Source organism: Parasteatoda tepidariorum, chromosome 10 (genome assembly GCF_043381705.1).
Source record: "Parasteatoda tepidariorum isolate YZ-2023 chromosome 10, CAS_Ptep_4.0, whole genome shotgun sequence".
Taxonomy (NCBI): domain Eukaryota; kingdom Metazoa; phylum Arthropoda; class Arachnida; order Araneae; family Theridiidae; genus Parasteatoda; species Parasteatoda tepidariorum.
Window position 1 is genome coordinate 76,735,700 of NC_092213.1, and position 21,287 is coordinate 76,756,986.

A 21,287-nucleotide genomic window follows, 5' to 3' on the forward strand; every position below is an offset into this window, starting at 1 on the left:
AATTCTTTTTAACTGCTAATACTGTAAAGAGGGAAAGCAAATATTAACCTAATACCAAGTTTATGTATGATTGTAATATGCTTGGATGTAATCAAAGTTATTTATTTATTTAATGATTGATTATTATACACAATTTTATTCTGTACATATCAGCAACAAAATTTTTTTTTGTTTCTTTCTACAGTGGATAAAAAGTATTAATTTAAACAATTTATAGTCCATCTAACATCAAGGCTTAAGTTGAGTTACTTACTATTAACTTAAAATGACTGTTTTTTGAACTTCTGAGGTAATATGTCATTTTCCTGGCATTCAAGATTTGGTGAATTTCTATTTTTTTTTCTCGAGCAAATGTCAATAAACTACACTGCTGTCTATAAGATATTAATAAGTGTAGCTAAAGGAGTATACAAAAAAAATTTAGATTATTTCGAAGACTTTAAATTTGAAGAAATTGTTTGGTCCGAATTGTCATGTTTCGTGAGAATCACCCATATATTAAGTTTCAGTCCTTCTAGAGTTAAGAGTACTTTTGCAAAATATGGTTTGGTTAGTATACAATACTTTAGTTTAAAAAAATGCGTTAACGACACCCGAAAAATTATATGAAACCAATTAAAATTACGGAGGAATTAAAATAATCCAAAACTATTTTATTTGTCATTTGAAATTGAAAGCTGGCATTAGTTTTTTTTTCTAGAGAGCTAGTCTTTCAGTTTCACCTGAGCTAGGTATATATACTAGGACTATAAATTAGGTTTTCGCTTAATTTCCTTTTTGCTTTGATTAATTTTGATAATGATTATTTAGATTTTGATGCTTTTTAACTCCATTTTTAGGTTAGTTTTATCATTTCAATTTCGATAGGGATGATTAAAATTTAATTTAGGAGTCAAGTATATATATACTATAAAAAAATACTGTCTAACTGTACCGATTATGAAAATGCGCAATATATTATAATATGTCAGGCAGAATATTACGTTAATTCACATATCTATAGAATATAGTAATATCGTATAGATTTTATTGGTAATGAATGTAACTTTCTACACATCTATCTGAAAATAAAAAAGAAAGTTTCGGATTTTTGAAATAAACTTAACTTTTTAGGTTATAATATAACAATAGTGTAATCTATTGTATTTTATTTAAATCATTTTATTGACTTATTTATAAACTATTTATTACTATAATTATATATTTTATTTATTGATTTATTTATTGTCGAATATTTATTTTATTTTCAATATAAATTTCGTTTTAACATTATATTTACGAAAGAAAAAAAAATCAAACCTTCGATTAAAGTATTAATAAAAAAATGCATAAAAAATGAATAAAATTCATAATAAAAAGCATTTGAAGTTTCCGTCCCCATTCCTGAAAAATTATTAAAGAATAAAAACTTCATTTTTCCGAATTCATAATTTTTTATGATCTTTTGCAATCAATTTGGGCTAAAGCAGTGATTTCGATCGTTGAAAAATCCCAGGAAAAAGTTAATATTGTTTCAAACTTATTGATCGCTACAAAGTTTGCATTTTTAATTTTTACACACCACTAGAAATAAATGCAACACTTTATTCAAAATAACATTTTATGCTGCAATACTTAAATTAATAAATTTTAGTGCATTCGAAATTTTAGTTTGCAAAATATAGAATTTTTTTTGAAAAATTTCACTAAAAAGAGCTTGATATCAATATTACATGCAGATAATAAACGCACCCCTTGTGAAATTAAAGCAACTTATAAACATTTACCAGAAATTTACTAAACAATTATTCTGAAATACAATAGAAAAAGCAACGTAAGTGCAAGTCTTTCGTGAAGTACTTACGTTGTTTTCTTAATTGCACAGCAGTTATTCAAAAACAATCATATTATAGTCATTGGCATTAGGAAGATTATGTATGTTTTAGAACAAATAAAATATTACATTGATTTTTATTTTATTTCTACTTAATTAATTTGCTCTACATTGTTGTAACATAATTAAGTAAATTTTTGTTTGTAACTTATGAATCAAAAAATCAGTTTCTTAATAAAAATTATTCATGAATGATTCATATTTTCACAGTATTTTTTATTTGGATACATAGAAAAAAAACGTTACTTTCTTAAAGTTTTTCTCACCAGATTCTTGTAATTATGAGTATTTTGTTGGTAATAAATATATATATTTATATATATACAAAATTTTAATAGGATATAATTTAATTTAATTAATTTTGATTTTTAAAAATAGAACATACTGTTTTTAGAAATTCAGCAACTCTCTTATTGCCAGTTAATAATTTTGAAAACTTCTCGAAAACTTATCTTTTACTTGTATTTAAGCATTTTTTAAAAATTTATTATAAATTTCAGATCATCTTATACTGCTTTGAAAATATGGAAAAATCTCTATAATTTTTATACTCATAAAATATTATTTAAACACAATAAATTAAATATTTTTTTATAAAAATAATAATTATTTGTTAAAATAATTTCCAGTAAATTACGTTCTTATTTTTTAAAAAATTTAAGGCTTGTAAACTTATATCAATTTCTTTCAATGCGGCAGTTACGATCAAAAATTAATATAAAAAGCTATTATAATCGTATTTTTGCTATTGAGAATCCTAAAAAAATTCTTTTTGTAAAAATAATGCAAACAATATTGATGATCATAAAAAATTAATAACAGTTTTCGTCACCATATTGTAAAAATCCTTATATCTATCAAATTAATTATCGTATCATGATCATTTGCAATTATAATTTTGAGACAACCGCCAACGAAGAGAAAAAATATAGAAGAAAAAAATGGAAATTCTATCCTCGAAATTAGCAAGTGTGAAGACGTTGTTTTCCGAACCAATGACCCGAAAACACAGTTTTACCGGCTAACAGTAGGTTTGCCTTAGGAGAGTAAAACTGTTGCCAATCACCGCTTTCGAATTTACGTAAAAAAAGAGAATAAAAAATATCAAGAATTGAGAATAGCGGATGTATCGTTTGCTTGAGCTGAATGCGAAAGTCGTGGAAGCAGTGGGTGAGGTAGAAGTTTTTAATTTATATCTGATTATCTTTGACAAATGAAAAAAATAATTATCGTTTGGTATTAAGTATTTTACGTGAAGTTATTTCACACCAGTTGTTTTTAAAGGAAAACTTTCGTTTGGTATTCCGGGAAATCAACTAGATTTTTGAACTTGTTTTTTTGCATCCGGGAAATATTCGTTACAAAATTGATGATTTTAAACTGGAAAACTATCCTTGTTTAGTAGTTCCTAAAGTGAGCAACAGAGAAAATTTCGCAAGTTATATTTTTAAAAATATAATACGACACATTCTGCTTTGCCATTGGCATTCGAATAAGCTTTCACTATCTTAAAATTTCATTTTCTTGAAGCTACGATATTCATACTTGCACACTAATTTATTTTTATCATTAAGTGTTGTATTATTAGCCATGCTTAACCCGATGACAAGTGGATTTTAACCCACAACTAAACTCTTAGATACATGACAAATAATTCTTAAACAAAATCCGAATTCGGAACATAGAACAAATGAGACAATTTGTACTGTCTGGTAGAGATGAGTTCGGACCCACGTTTGGAGGTCCGAGTTTCAAAAATTTTAATCGGAGTCCGAGATTCATAGGATTACTTAGAGAATAAGACGTCGGATAATTTCTTCTGTCCTTAGTATGAGGATAACTAATCTTTAAAAAGATACAGTAATAATATGAAAAATGCATATGATATTATTAAATAAAAAAGGGAAATAAATATTCTATGCTACCTTTATTTGCTAACAATGATTTGCAGTTATTCATATTATTAATTCACGTAATATTATAATATCATATATTCATAAATTTGCCCAGTTATTTCCTTTTTCAATGTTTATTTTTATGAATTGGCATTAATTCAAAAGAAAAAAAATTAAATTCTTTTTAATATTATACGTTAAAAATAATGTGTTACAACAGTAAATTCATATCATGAAAAGCTTTTACCCACATATAAATTTGCCACTATAGCTTTGCACAATAGAATAAATTACATCTAATGAATACCATTTCCATTAGAGCATAGTTTTACAGGCAGGAAATACGATATACTTGGGGGCTCAGCCCCTTCTCGCTTATCGCTCACAGCCCCCAAACGATCCTCACTCCACCACATCATTAACGATACATTGAATATTACTCTTTAACTACCAGACAAAATATAAGTTCTCACTGTGTTCTCATTTGAACATCGTATGTTCGTCACATTTATTATATCTGCATTTCACCCGTCTGAGAACGACGTCCAACGCCTCATATAGTACCGATGGAAACTAACAAATAACTACAACACGAATTTAAAAGAAATCAAAATTTTAAGCAGAACATCTTAATCTTAAGCCTCACAAAACAAAAGCACAGAACAGAAATAGCAGATCTTTAATTTTTTTATACCTTATATCTTTTAAACTTAAAAACAGTACCAGACGTTTGTTTTAAAGTAAAAAAAAAAGTTTATTAAAATTTCATCATGATTTCGAGCCCGCCAAGTCCGAAACCTTTTTCAATGAACAAGCCCGAGCCTGCGTCCCTGACGGGCCCAGGGTAAGCCTAGCTCTGTGCTTGCAGTAACTTAAGACGCTATACCCCAGGAAAAACTGCTCGTAGCAAGTTCTGTAGGTATTACTTCCATTAGTATTTTAAAATATAAATTTCAGAGACAATTGAGTTTAGAAATGATTAGAAACTATTAAGTTTAGAAAACTTCATGGTTTATTCTAGATTTACCTACTCAGAATTTCCTGTTCTCTTAATTTTAAATTACATATGCAGGCGAAAAAGAATTCGCCATAAAAAGTTTCTTCTACGCTATAGCATCATCATAAGTTAGTAAAAAGCAATGGGAAGATATAAAATTACGTACCATCTTCCAACAATAAGTTACACAAAATTTACAGCTGCACAAAATTGTACAAATCGTTGCATACAACATTCCATGCAACCTTAGCGATAAATGATGAGACATACAGTAAAAAAAATTCCTCACATTCAAGATGTACTCTATTCACATTTAAGCTCACATAAATCAATCTGTCATTAGAAAGAATTGAGAAACGTAGAAGTGATACAAATATTTCGAATAATAATAAAAAGAATTCTTGCTGGAATGCGCCGAGATGAATCGTTTCATAAACAATAAGACGAACAAAAATAGTTTTTTTCTTTCAATATTTTATTCGATCTTTGAAAATAGAACAATGGTTCCACAAATAAAATCGAAATGAAAAGAAAGAAGGAATAAAGTCTCATGTTGTAATAAAGTCAATCACAGTCCGCTTCTTGTTTGAATTACGTCATTCTGCGTTAAAATGAAACTTATTTAGTTCATGAACAAAAAGAAGAGAAATTTTGTTTTACCAAGATAAAGAATGAATTTCGTAGAAAAGCTATAAGAAGTTTAACTGCAGACGAAATTCTTCATGGCAAATTCTTTTTAAACTTATAATAAGTAATTCAAAAATTTAAAGTATTGAAAATGTGAGTTGAGGTAAACCTTGAGAAAACCATGAAATTTTAAATGCTGAAAAAATAAAATTCAAAACATCAAATGCAAATCGGAGCATTACTTAGGATTGCACAGTTGAGAAATTATCTTGCAATAATTCGTTTGGTTTTGATATTTTGAAAACAATATTTCAGCGTTTGAAACGTCATCGTTTACTTAAGGTTTTTTAGGATTGAATGTTAAAATACCAAAGAAGGTAAATCAAAATTTTTCCTGGAGGTTTTCTTCCTCGGCAAAGTGTCCTCAAAAACTGCTAAAATAAAAAGTATCATTCAATTTTGAAAGAAATCTATCAACAGACCAGTATTTCAGAGCAAAATTTTCCGAGTATCACTTTCTCTTTCAAAATATCTGTGCGAAATTTCCAGCGTATCATTATCTCTTTCAAAATTTCAGGGTAGAAAAGCTTTCATTCATGTAAGAAATTTATCAACAGACCGTGGTATTTCAGCTCGAAATTTTCAGCGTATCACTTTCTCTTTCAAAATTTCAGGGCGAAGTTTTCAGCGTATCATTATCTCTTTCAAAATTTCAACGTAGAAAAGCTTTCATTTATGTAAGAAATCTATCAACAGACCGTGGTATTTCAGCTCGAAATTTTCAGCGTATCACTTTCTCTTTCAAAATTTCAGGGCGAAGTTTTCAGCGTATCTTTTTCTCTTTCAAAATTTCAGCTTGAGATTAGCGTAGCAAGAAATTTACATTTAAAAAAATGGTGGCAAATAAAGTGTGTAGTTAATCATTGTACAAATTTAATTGCAATTCCTTCCAATTTTTTTTTCGAAATTTCAGTGGGATTCGTAATAAAAAATTTACATTGAAAAAACATTGTTACACGTTTGTAATTGTAATCTGAATAAATTTCTCTTGCGAAATTTCTGCATATTTCATAACACGAAATTTACGTTGAAAATCATAATTGTAAGTTTGTAATAATATACATTTGTAATTTCAATTCGAACTACTTTCTCAAGAAATATACAGTGAAAAACATTGTTACACGTTTGTAATAATATACAATTTTATTTGCAATTTGAATCACTTTCTCTATCGTAATTTTAGCGAGTTTCGCAGCAAGAAATTTACGTTAAAAACATGATTATAAGTTTGTAATAATATATATTTGTAAATGTAATTCGTATCACTTTTTCCTTGAAACTTTCTGCTTGTGTTGCAAGGAATTTACATTAAAATCACAATTATTCGTTCGTAATAATATACAGTTGTAATTTCGATTCCTACCGTTTTCTCTTTCAAAATTTTACAGTTTTCAGTAGCAAGAAACTTACATTAAAACATACTTATAACTCTGTAATATATTCATATAAATTACGATAACAAAGAGATACCAATTACAATATTATTTCTAATTAAAATTCGCATCACTGTCTTTTTCAAACTTTCAGCACGCTTCATAGCAACAGAAATTGACATTAAACACAATTGTGTGTTTGTATAATAATATACATTTGTAATTTCAATTCGAATCACTTTCTCTTAATAACTTTTTGTACGCTTCGTATCAAGAAATTTACATCGAAAAACATCATTACGCGTTTGTAATACACATTTGTACTTGTAAATTGAATCACTTTTTCTGACAAAGTTTCAGCGAATTTCGTAACATGAAAATTACATTGAAAAGCAAAATATAAATTTGTAATAAAATACATTTGTAATTGCAATTCGATTTATTCTCTCCTGCAAAATTTCAGCGTGTTTCGCAGCTACAAATTTACATTAAATATTATTTGTAGTAATTTGTAATTTTATAATGATTTGTAATTTCAATTCGTTTAATTTTCTCTTTCGAAATTTCAGTGTATTTCGCAGCAGGAAACTTGCACTGAAAAACATAATTACAAGTCTATAAGCAAGAGCGTCAGCAGAATAATATAAAAGGGGGTGCAACCCTCTTACAAACTACCCCCCCCCCCTCCCCACAAAAAAATTAAAAATATTCTGTTATTTCATTTTGTTTTGTTTTCATGTTAGGTAGTACATATACAGTGGAGCATCGTTTATAGGACGCCGAAGGGACCACAGAAAAACGTCGTATAAACGATAACGTCGTATAATCGATTTTTACTTCTAAAACTGAAACTAACTCTGTTTTCAGTTAATTTTAATGTTTAACGTGTTGATTTACATAAATTTCTAAATTAGANTTAAGTAAACAAGCAATTATCACATCAATAATAAATAGGAATGTACCGACAATACTTCGATTCGTTATCTCAAATAAAACAAGTGATAAACAACTGTTGCCGATAAGCAATAATAGAAAGAACAAACGCAGAATGTCAATTGATGTCAGAGTGTCAGATTTTGAAGGTTTCAGTTGCTTAGTTCGAGTATTGAAACATAAAATACTAGAATATTTCATAAATATATATCTCATATCTTCATTTTTTTTCTTATAGTATACATATACATTGGTTTCTAAGTGCAGAGATGCCAACTGCTTCTGACACGCGAAAATAATTAAAAAAATGGTAAATAACAACAAAGTAAATATTGAAATATGAAGTGGTGAATTATATAGGCATACGAATTATTTAGAAATAGTGGTGGATAAAAATCTACTAAATTGAATTTATTAAATTAAGAATCACAATTCTTTCCCACGTCAAATTGACGTGTGTCCGTAGAGATAGGTATATAAGAAACATCCGTAAACTTAGTGTTAAGGTAAACCTTGAGAAAACCATGAAGTTTTGAATTCCGAAAAAAAAAATTCAAAACATCAAATGCAAATTATGGGAGCATTACTTAGGATTGCCAGTTGAGAAATTATCTTGCAATAATTCGTCTGCATTTTAATATTTTGAAAAAAAGTATTCTGCATTTGAAACTTCATCGTTTACTCAAGGTTCGCCTGAACTCACTTTTCTCTTAGCTTTGAATTTTAAAATAACAATGAAGGTGAATCAAAATTTGCCTTGAAGAATTTCTCCCGCTGTAAAGCGTCCTCAGAAACTGGTAAAAGAAAATGTGTCACTCAGTTTTGTAAGAAACCTATCAACAGACTATGATATTTCCGCGCGAAATTTTTAGCGTATCACTTTCTCTTTCAAAATTTCAGAGCAAAATTTTTAGCGTATTCCCTCTCAAAAGTTCAGCGTAGCAGTCATTCATTTATGTAAGAAATCTATCAACAGACAGTGGTATTTCAGCGCGAAATTTTCCGCGTATCACTTTCTCTTTCATTTCAGAGTAAAATTTTTAGCGTATTGTTTTCTCTCTCAAAATTTCAGCGCAGCAAGCATTCATTTATGTAAGAAATCTATCAACAGACAGTGGTATTTCAGCCCGAAATTTTCCGCGTATCACTTTCTCTTTCAAAATTTCAGTGCAAAATTTTTAGCGTATTGTTTTCTTTCGCAAAATTTCAGCGCAGCAAGCATTCATTTATGAAAGAAATCTTTCAACAGACAGTGGTATTTCAGCGCAAAATTTTCAGCGTATCGCTTTCTCTTTCAAAATTTCAGCGTGAATTCAGCGTAGAAAGAAATTTGCATTTAAAAAAAATAGTGGCAAGTAAAATATGTAATTAGTAATTGCACAAATTTAACTATAATTCCTACCAATTTTTCTTTCAAAATTTCTGCGTGATTGGCAGTAAGGCATTGAAAAACATTGCTACCCGCTTGTAATAATATACATTTATAATTGTAATTTGTATAAATTTCTCGTACAAAACTTCGTAACAGTGTTTCTCTTACAGTATTTCGTAACACAAAATTTGTAAGAGAAACACTGACACGCTGAAAAACATAATTACATGTTTGTTATAATACACATTTGTAATTGCAATTTTATTTCACTTTCTCTTGCAAAATTAAAGCGTGTTTTGTATCAAGAAATTTACATTAAAAGCACAATTATAAGTTAGTAATAATACACATTTGTTATTGTAATTCATATCACCCTCACCATCAAAATTTCAGCGTGTTCCGTAGCAAGAAATTTACATTAAACACATAATTATACGTCTGTAATAGTACACATTTGTAATTCGTAATCGTATTACTTTCTCTTTAAAAATTTTACCGCAATACGTAGCAAAAACCTTAAACTTGAAACTCTAATATGTTCATACAATACTAAGGAGATACTAATTATAATATCATTTGTATTTGTAATTAGTATCACTCTATTCTAAAGCTTTCATCTTATTTCGTTGCAAGAAATTGTCATTTAAAACATAATTATACGTTTGTAATAATATACATTTTAAAATGTAATTCGTAACACTCTTTCCTTCAAAATTTTAGTGTTCTACGTAACAAGAAATTTACATTGAATAACGTAACTATAAGTTTGTAATAATACAAATTTGTACTTTTAATTTTAATAATTTTTTCTGACTAAGCTTCAGTGTATTTCGTAACACGAAATTTACATTGAAAAACATAAATTTAAGTTTGTAATAAAATACATTTGGAATTGTATTTCGAATTACTCTCTCTTTTTCAAATTTCAGCTTGTTTTACAGCAAGAAAGTGATATTAAAAATATAATTATTAATTTGAAGTAATTTATGATTTTATAATCATTTGTAATTTCAATTCGTTTCATTTTCTCTTTCAGAATTTCAGTGCATTTCGTAGCAAGAAACTTGCATTGAAAAATATAATTACAAGTCTGTAATATGTTAATAAGTTATACGAATTACAATAATAAAGAGATACTAATTAAATATAATTTGTAGTTGTAAATTCGTATCACTTTCTCCTTCAAAATTTCAATGTGTTTCGCAATAAGAATTTAATTTGAATAGAATATATTAATAGCAAAAAGTTATAAGTTCAAAGCATTATTAACGCCAAGCCATTAACTCGAAAAAGAATAATTAACAAAATAAATAAATGCTTTATAATTTCCAATAAGTACTAATTTCATAAAATGATATTGCACTCTTCAAATAATTCACTCTTCAAATGATATTTTTGGTAATAAAATGATTTAAATATCAAAATTTATGTACTTGTATATACTTGTAAATACCTGTATATGCAATGCTTACTGAAATAATTGTTATCAATAAAAATAAGTAAAAAATTATGCATATGAATAAAAGCATAAATTCTTTTGTATACTTTATCTACTTGAACGCATAACACTTTGTCCTTTAATTTGAAAATAATCATTTTAAAAGCCATTTGAATATTACGTAAGCACATTTTAGATCACTTTCGACTCCCTTTTCTTCATGTCAGCAAAGCAAAAATAACCCAATCGCATTTTGCTTCCCCAGGCTCATGTCATATTTTTTCTCATTAATTTTAAATTTAATTTTATTTCCAAAATTTAATAATTTATTTATTTTAGAAATTTACAAAGAATTGTTTATGCTAGAAAGAATTTAGCGTGTACTAATTGTAAGTACTAATCAGGCTACCTTTCCTTTGCACGAGTCAACAAAGATAATTAAATTGCAAATTCTTCCCCTTATATGGGCTTATGCACTGGTTTAATAGCACCTTAGCTTCTCAAGTAAAAATGTCCAAAATTTCAAACTCTTTACCAACACAAACTGATGGCACTATCTTGTAATTTTTTTTTATGTGTTGTTTAAGATTTGTTTGTTTTTTAAGTTAAGCTATTAGTCAAATTAAATTAGTTAAGTAAGCAGAGTTACGTAAGTTAAGCAAGTTACACTATCTAATTTTGGTTAAGTTAGTAAAGTTAGGCTAAGTAAAGTTTTTTAAGTTCTTAAGTAAGTTCAAGTTAAATTTCATTTTAAGTTTAAAGTGATATAAGAAAAAAATAGGACAAAAATCACCCTGGTTCTTTTTGTGCATTCTTAAAAAGAAAATATAGTTAGCAAATTCATTTCACATAAGAACATAAATCGCTTATAAAATAGTTTATTTTTCAAGAGATTCAATTTAAATTGAAAATCTGTTAATTTTAACTAAAACCGTAGCATGGTTTAAACTGGTTTCTCACTCATTTTTTATTTGTTATGAGGCTGGCTACTAAACGATCAAAGATTACATGCAATTGAAAGTTATTGTTTTTTCTTTAAAAATGGCTATTAAATAGTGTCGCCGAAACCGTAATTTTGTCTTTTTAGGTAGCTTTAATCTTTGAAATAAATAGCGTAAATTTTTTCAAAAGATTAATAAAATTTAAAGTGAAATTTTTTTTATTTCAACTCATGAATAAAACCGGTTCCTCGCTTATTTTTGTGATTGTTATTATTCTGACTACTGGACGATAGAAGATTAGTTATAATTGAAAGTTTTTTTTCAACAATGGCTGTGTAAACTACTACCTCAGAAACCGTAATTTTGTCTTTTTGGATGGCGTTAAATCTCGGAAATGTCCACTCGGGTATTTTTATCGGACATCTTTAAAAATCCCTGCACACAACACAAAAGAGAAAATGACTGAGGGGAGGTTCTCTATCACAATACCGGAGACAAAAACAGATTTCGAATTTTTCAATCCGTTCCGCCCTATAAACTGCACGAGGCCCGCGAATTCCCAATGGTCACGCTAGAGTGGGTGGACATCAACAGGTGTGTTGTGGTCAGATGACAGAAATAATATTTGGAAAAAGAGTGATGAAGATTCTACATTCTGATAAGTTTTCACTGCGCCATTTATAGTCTGAGCAGCAGACGATTTAGAATAACAAAAAATAAAAAAAAATAAAATATCTATCGTCATTCGGGGGATATCTAAACTACTTTTTAATTTGTAGCATCTGCCAATTAAGAAGCATTTTCTTTAGGGATTAATTAATTTTTATAAAACTCAGGTCTACAATTACACTCTGTGTGTTTACAAATAAGAAAATTCTCTAAAATAGGGTTAAAGAAAAGGACACGAAATATGGTACATTGTCATAAAAACCACCATTTATGATTTGTTCCCATACGCCTATGATACATTACAATAAGACTACTATACATCTTTTGGTACTTAACCATATAAAAAAATAGTTATATTGTGTTATTCTTTAAGCTCGACATATTTTTATAATATTTTTCCATTAGCTATGCTAATCATACCTATGATGAGTTAGATGACATTACATGATGAGTTAGATGACACATTCTTGCAAATGTGTTGTGTATGTTACATTTCCATAAACTTAACTTAACTAACTAAACTCAGTGGCGCGACAGTCCATACTGGGCCAAGGCCTACTGTACCCATCTCAGTTTTCTTGACCTTGGGCTCTGGGGTGCAGGAGCAGATGTTCCGGTCAGGTGGTCAGCCGAACGCGGAACCCCCAGTGTTTAGTTCCCGAGCATGTTTGGTACTCATTTATCGACCCACTGAAGGGATGAAAGGCAACCTTGCCCGGTCCGAGGATCGAACCAGGGACCTGTGGCAAGGCAGCGCGAAGCGCTACCGCTCAGCCACCGGGCGTCCCATAAAGGAACTACCTATGGTTTATGGTGTATTACCCTCTAAAGCCACATAACAATCCTATGGTTTTCTTAGATTGAATGTTCAAAATAGATATTTGCAAAAGTACAATACAGTAGCAAAAAACTAATAAAAATGAAATCAGAACCAGTTTAACCAGGAGGAAATTATTTTTAAAAATGTTTGATCACTTAAGAATGAGAGTGTATGTTGTTAATCGCGTCAAATGATCTTAAGTTTGATCAAATGATAATTTGATGTATAATAATATGATAAAATGATCAAATTTGATTATATGATCAAATAATCTTAAATTTTCGCTAAAATTATCTTAATGCTAAGCAGTTACACACATCATTGAAATATATGATGAGTTAGAAATATATAACATGAAAGTTAGCAGGTTAATTCAAAACAGTTTTGCAAAAATCAGCAATCAAACTTTAACCTACAAAGTTGCTTTACCTAACCCAGTTCTTTAAGTAACCCCGGGTGACGGTATCATTGAAAAAAGAAAATGAAATTATTTTTCACTTACTGCAAGGACCAATAGTTTTAATAATCCAGTAATGCCTGAATCGCAATTTTTTATTAATATTTTAATCCACGATGTCGTGAACAATATTAAAAAAAATTAATGTAAAAAATCCAGCCTGGATAGCTTTCGTTTTACTTAAATATTCTCAAACGTTTGGGAATTTTGAGACTCGTTTATCAATGCAGGTTAAAAAAATATTTTAAATTATTTCTTATTATGAATTTTAATAATGATCGAAAAAATATTGAATAAGTTACATAGTACTAATATTATGACAAAATGGAATCTTATAAAAAAAAAATCAATCGAATAGCTCTGAATAATAAAATCGTTTTTAAAAACTTTGAATTTTCTCGAACCATTTGAACGGTTCTGTTTAAAATTTTAATTTTGAAGAAGTAACTTATAAAGGGAAAATTTCGGAAGTGATAAAAATTTTGTACGAAATTGATTCACCTTACGGTTTTTATTTTAGGCCTGATAAAAAAAATTTTTCTTTTTAGTCTACTAGAAAAATATAATTTTTAAAAACTGTATTCAATTATATTCTTCTTCTGGGTTTTGTATCCGTTTGTTTGTTTATGTCAGTAGAGTTGTCGAGTAACATAATAAGTATATATATATGTTACTAGCACCATTTGTATAGTACAATAAATTTCAATTTAAATATGAATAATCCAAAGAAACTTAGTAAACGGATAGATATACCTGATAACATGAAAATTTCATTTATTTCATAAAATGTAATAATAAAAGTCGAAAAGAAACATGGAAAATAAAGATGAAAAACAAACCAAGGTAGCCGCGACAGAAACGAGAAGTAAAAAATAAAAAGGTGCGAAAACAAAACCAGAAATGACAAATTATGACAAAATACATTTCCATGAGCTATAGAAAGCAAGTGAGGAACTCATACCGTTAACAAGGGAATCGGCATTCAGATATGAGTGAAACAAGATTACAGGGCATCAAGATGAGCTGATGTGAAATGTATGGAAAAATTTTAAACATTATTTAAATTACATTTTTGATCAAGATTCTAACAATGTGCGGCAATCGAAAGCTTATTGCTTTTTTGATGAACGAACCTATTTTATATTTAAACCAATAGTAATTTAATTTATATCGAATCAATAATCCATAGTTTATTTACTATTTCGATTATATTTATATGAAATTAATTATGTAAAATTCAAATAAAATAAAAAGTAGCAAAATTATATAAATATCTCTTTTTTCAATAATATAAAATAAATATCTCTTTATTCAATAACAATTAATTGAATAAATTGTGAAAAGAAAAGCATGTGCAAAAAAATTCCATAAGTATTTCTCATCGAGCTTTTCTATTCAAAATAAAATAACCAAATTTAAGAACAAAGAATTATATTTCTCTGATAACTATTCCCGATGTTAATAACAGTTAATTTTTAAAAACCATAATTCATCTTCATAACTGCCAACTCTTCCGGTTTTCCCGGAAGATTTTATATTTTCGTATTTAAAATGCTAGCGAAATTCATGTTATTTCACTAAAATTTTTGAATTACAATAATAATTTTAAATCAGTTTAACTACCACTACATATAAATAATTACAACAAATATATAAAAGCATATTAGTTCTTACAATAGCGAATTTCAACCTAATTAAAATATAAATATATTTTTGAGGAGGATAGTTTATCGGTAATTGTTTTACTACCACTTGGAAAATCCATTCTCGAAAAGAGTGAATGTTGGCAGGTATGCATCTTATTTTATTCATTTTTAACATATGCATACACGAATTCACATTTTTCATTCTTCAAATCAAATATTTTGAAAATCATTAGTTGTTTTCTTTTTTTTTCTTAGTAGTTTCTTTCTCTTTTTTTGTACTTTTCTTTTAGTCTGGGTTCTACCAAAATAAGATAATTAAGGTTCCATAAACGGAAAAAAACTGCTTTAAGCTAGTTGGAAAATTACATTTGACATTAAAAACTTGTAGCTGTCACGTAACGATCGGAATTTATGTTACCATTCTTGGATCAAAGATTACTACATAAACAAATAAATAAATACTCATACAGTGATGTTATCTCATGTTTTTTCCCCCCTAAGTACGGACGAAACATGAAAGTAATAACAATCATTGTACATAAAAACATTCTCAAATATAAATTTACTTCAAAAAAATACTAAGTTATTTCAATTATCTTCTCGCTCGATTTCATCTAATCAGATCAAACATCCTATCGAATGTCATTTTTTTTTCTTCATTTATTAACGAACAAGAAATGATTGGTGTCATTGCCTTGCACCTTTTCTCCATCCTTATGGTCACACCTAAGATGGCAGACAAGATCTGCTCTGCTTACACCGAATGTTAAAATCCATTAATCATCACGATTTGTACAGACTCTATAACCTCACGATAGCCTGCATTTAATTCTGTCACGGTTAGGATTAGAAGCAATGGATATCATTTTATTTAAAATTCATGGTCGAAGAATTTTAACTATCAAAAAATCGTCTGCTCATATTTGTTGCCATTCTTCTTTACCAAGAAAAATTTATGGCTTTCAGAACCTAATTTCTAGCCAAACGTGAAAGAGTAAACAAGTCTTAAGAGAGTCTCATTTATAAATTTCCCAAACAATAATCTAGTTATTGGAAATATTTTTGAAAAACTTCTACTTTTAGATTTTTAATTCGAAATTATTTTATGGCTAGTGTTATTGCAATCTAATGCTAATAAGCGAATTCTGCTTTCGTATACTGAAAATATGTTGAAACTAGCTTTCAAATTTTACTCATAGCTAAAATAATAGTTAAACAATTTTATTTGTTGTTGAAAATATAATGCTACGTCACATTATATGTGAAACTAAGAAATTTAAAATCGTTTCGAATCTTGCTTTCGTGTAATTAATAACTGATTAAAATGCAAGACTTTGTTTTAAATTTATCTTATTCGCATCGCGTGTTTTGCATACCTAACATTTTGATCGAATTTTCTAAGCATTTAGAATAATTTGATCATTCTATTAAATATCGTTTTCTTCTCATATACGTGTTTAACATGTATTGATTGTTGAATTATGAAGAATTACCAAAACTTTTAAAATTCGCAACATTTTTCTGAGATTTAAAATTATTTCACGGTATTTCTGTCTCATAATGCTGTGATATCATTACTAATGTTTGTTACCAATGTTATTAATGTTTCTTACCATTATGCCCATTCTAAATATACATATTTTAGAATCCTTGTTAAAAATAAAAAAGCGTAAACAATTAATATTAAAGCGAGAAAAATGCGAAAATTCTTTTTTTCAAGTCTACTGAGTCACTGTACGAGATGGTGTGGAGAAGTTGAAAGGCGATTGAGAAAAAAAAATTCTTCAAGTTTCCACAAGAAATCAAATTTGCTTTAGTATTTTCAGTTTCACCTTCCTCAATAGTGATTCGTTAGATTTCGATAGGGCTTTCGTTACTTAGATACTATAGTTTTGTCTATTGTGTATATCTACTTCACTTTTGTCAAGAGTGTTAAAGGTATTAACCGAGCACCCTGTATACTTTACTCATACTATAATTTATTCAGAAAAAGTACGTTTTAGTATCTGATTTCGTTACTTAAAACATCGTTGCCACTAATTAATTAACATATTTGAGCAATTCAAACCATTAAGATTGAGGCATAGTGCGGGAAGATCCTATCATTAGATCAAAAGTTATTTAAAGTGATTCATTTTTTTTCCTTGCATTATAAGTGCAAAAATCTATTTCGTAGAAGAATAAAACTGTTTTGTTTTAATCTAATCAACAACAAGATATTAGTAAATCAGTTTCAGTTATGTAAATATTGAGGACTCTTCTGTTATGAGTTTTATGGAAATAGCTTATGCACAAACTTATACACTTTTTAAGTAGCATGAGCAGCTTAGGTTCCCGATATACCCCATTCTTTTATTTTGCAACATGATCTTTTTGTAAAACTGAAATTCGAATTTATTTCTCTCAATTAGTTTATATTTCATATTTATTGCTGAACATTTAGTTGTTTTTTGTTTTAAAAATTGATAAGTGGTTAATGTTAATATGCGTTTTTTCATAAGTACAATTATAAAGAGAAAAAAATCGTGACAAAGAAATAGACACACAACGCGTTGCAAATTAATATTTCACCCGTAATCAGTGTAATCACTAGTGAGGAAGTTGGAGTGAAATAAAACATGAAAATCAGTTTGATTGCCTGAAAAAAAACAATATGTATTTCTAATAATCACCTTATATTTCCTCTCTTTATTAAAATAATATAAAAGATCTCCTCTAATATAAAAGAGAGTTGTTGTTTTAAGTTCTGTCTTCCTCACTAATGATTCGTTAGATTTCGATATTCTTTCTCATTAAAATATTTTTTACAATTATTATTACATATTAATAAAACGTGAGTTTCTTTGCTTTATTTTTGTCAACGAGTCTAAAAATATATATTAAGGGAAGTCATAACCGAACATCCTAGCTACATAAACAAATACTGATACATTTATTAAATAACTGCTAGACCAATAACTTCTTTTAGAAATATCACAAGTATTAAAAAAAAAAAATTAAGATCTTAAAAAGGAAATATTTTGTTCTTACTCAACGCTATCTCAACTTTTCCGCATTAAATACATTAGTATTTTCTTAAGAATACATTAATGAAAAACAATGGCTGTGTTACAATCTTTCTTCCGCTTGCAATTTTCGATCATGAAATCCGATCGGGAAAAAAAAGAAGAAAAAATGGCTGATAAGACGAAAAACTATAACACTTAGACAAATCACTACAGTTTTGAACCAGAATACGAAGATAAGTTAGCTTGTTCTAGGGAAGCTAAAAACAAGGGAGGATTTTCTTGTAGCCATTGTTTTCTTCTTCAGTATGTTTCTTTGGATTGTGATATTGTAGATTTGCATTTGTTAAGCTCCTTCTCTATCATTGTTATGCTCTGTTTGATAAAATATGTTTAAATGTTTATAAAGGAAATTTTAAGGATGTAAAAAAGAACTTAATGGTTAATTGTTACAAATCTATCCAGTTAGTAAACAATGCGGAAGTTTTATAATTAAACTTATGACTTAATAAGAAGAATACTTATAGATGATATTTTAATTTAGAACAATATGTAGTCCAGAGTGATACATATTTTTATTCTAAAACGTTTACATCTGTTAATGTCGGAAGTTAATTTTGTTACGAATTCAGCTGATTATGCAGTGTGTAGAACAACAAACAATGCAGCATGGAATGTCGTAGTAAAATATTACATCATTTGAAGTTTTGTTTGAACAATTAAGCTTCATGATGTTTAAGTATAGGTGCACTTCATTCATGACATTTTAATTTGAAACTCTACTTCATTACATATTTAGGTTGATAAATTACTCTTAGCAACATATGTCGAAATTTAAGTTGCTTTGAAGAGGGAATTATTTGATTATGCAGTGCATATGCAACATGGAATGCTGTAGAAAAATAATCTAACATCATTTGTAGTAGATATTTCACAATTTTATAGTAAAGATAAACTCGACGGATGATTATTTTAATTTGTAACTGCATTTCCTTACATATTCAGCTTGCAGATATCTGAAACTACTTGTCTCTGAATTTAAGTTGTTTCGGAAACAAACTCAACTGATTAAACAGTATATATAAACGCAATATAGAATGCAATGGCATATTATATTACATATTCAGCTTGACAGATATCTAAAACTACTTGCTCCGGAATTTAAGTTGTTTCAAAAGGAAAATCAACTGATTAGGCAGTATATACACTATCTGGCAGAAAGTGACGAGACAACTGTAAAGTTTGGTGGAGGAGGATTGATGGTATGGGCCTGTTTCTCCTGGTTTGGGGCTGCCCACTGGTGAAGGTTGATGGTATGATGAATGCCGATGGATACTGTGATATTCTCGACAATCATGTCCTTCCTACCTTGTGGGCAACGTACGGTATGGATGATTGCTTGTATCAAGACGACAACGCAAGATCCCATGTTGCAAGGAGGACTCTTGATTGGTATGTGAACAACAACGTTAAACGCATGAAGTGGCCGGCGCAGAGCCCTGATCTTAACCCAATTGAACATCTCTGGGACGAATTGGACCGTCGGTTGAGGGCCTGCACCCCACTCCCCAAAAGCAAGCATGAACTATGGAACTTCCTGTTAAACATTTGGAAGGAAATTCCTCTTGCCACTATGGCTAATTTAGTGGAAAGCATGCCCAGAAGGGTTGCAGTTGTGATCGCAGCCAAAGGAGGCCCTTCCTCCAATTAATTTTAATAAATATGGGTTTATGTCGTTATCGTGTCGTGTCCCGTCACTTTCTTCCAAATAGTGTATATAACGTGTAAGGCAATATAGAATGCATTAGAAAACATATAACATCATTTGAAGTTCCAGAAAGTTTAAGTACAAATGAAGATTATGATTCCATCATATTAAACTTCACTATTTTTTAATTAGAAACTTTTTCGCACTATCTTCTAAATTTTACACGTTTTTTTAAAGTATTTTATGCAGTCCCAAAAAAAAATACCTGAATAATAGTTGAGACGCAATTAATAAAAATTATTTCCATATATTTGTACTTCTTTACACCAGATTGAGTTCATCAGTATTTGTACATCGCAAAAGAAATTAAATAAATTAAAAATTATTAATTTTAAAACATAATAGTGACAGATAAACAAAAAAACTAAATATTATCTTATTTTTTATAAAATGTGTGGTTTTCAGATTTTTTTTATATATTTCCAAATGATAATAGAACATTATGTTTTGATTTTTTGTATACTGTACAAAAAATTAAAATGAACATACAATATAGTAGGTTCTTAAACTTATGTCCCCGAACCCCTTAAACTAAATATTACCTTCCAAAATTTATAAAGCTTATAAAAAAAAGTGATAAAAAAATCGTGATAAAAAAAGTTAAAATGTAAACATTTAAGTTAATGCAAATTTCAATTTAAACTAAACAAAATTTGAGTTTTTAATGCCGATACAATTTCTGTTCTCTTATTAGGTTACATAAAATTTTACACGGGAAATTAAACTTCTTCAAAAAATAAAGACTGCTCAACTGCATTTGACATAATTCTTAAATTTGGTAAAAATCTCTATGCATTAAAAGAATTCTTTCGTGAAGTTAAAATTTTAATCATTTAAAGTTATTCAATTTATCTAAAGAAAATGTTAGTTTTTAATGCTAAAACGATTTCCACTTAATATACGTAAAATATCACATAGAAAATTATACTTCTGCATATAAAAAAAATTAAAAAAATCTTGTTTCGAATCATCTATATTTGACAAAATTCTTAAGCTTGGCAAAATTCTGAACAGAGTTAAACAGAATTTTTTTTTATAAAATCAAAATTTTTAATCATTCAAAGTTATTTCATATTTCAATTTAACTATGCAAAGTAAATATAAAAAAACAGTTTTAATAACAAGACGACCATTGCTCTTTTATTAAATTACGATAAAATGTCAATATTAGGTTTCTTTATAAAAATTTAAAAAGGCCTTAAAGGTTTCGAATCATCAGTTGACAGAAATCTTTTATAAAACTAATTTAAAGAGTCAAAGTTATTACATCTTTCAATTTAACTAAACAAAGCTTACGTTTCAAGAGCCAAAACTATTTCAGCTACCTTTTTTAGGTTACATAAAATGGCACAGTAAAACTGCATTTCTCTATCAAAAAAAATAAATAAAAAGCTATAGAAAAGTTTCGAATCA

The 21,287-nt window shown here is 28.3% G+C and overlaps 1 protein-coding gene across 3 annotated transcripts in view; it reads right to left on the bottom strand.

The window, feature by feature from the left end:
- Positions 1–21,287, bottom strand: part of LOC107439218 (uncharacterized) — a 105,978-nt gene that overhangs the window by 77,644 nt on the left and 7,047 nt on the right. Inside the window, exon 1 of one of the 3 annotated variants that reach the window (XM_071186494.1) lies at positions 4,932–5,021. The exons of the other annotated variants lie outside the window; for them this stretch is intronic. The gene's annotated coding sequence lies outside the window, so the exon portion shown is untranslated. Of the gene's footprint in view, positions 1–4,931; positions 5,022–21,287 lie in introns of those variants that run through there. 3 annotated transcript variants of the gene reach the window in all.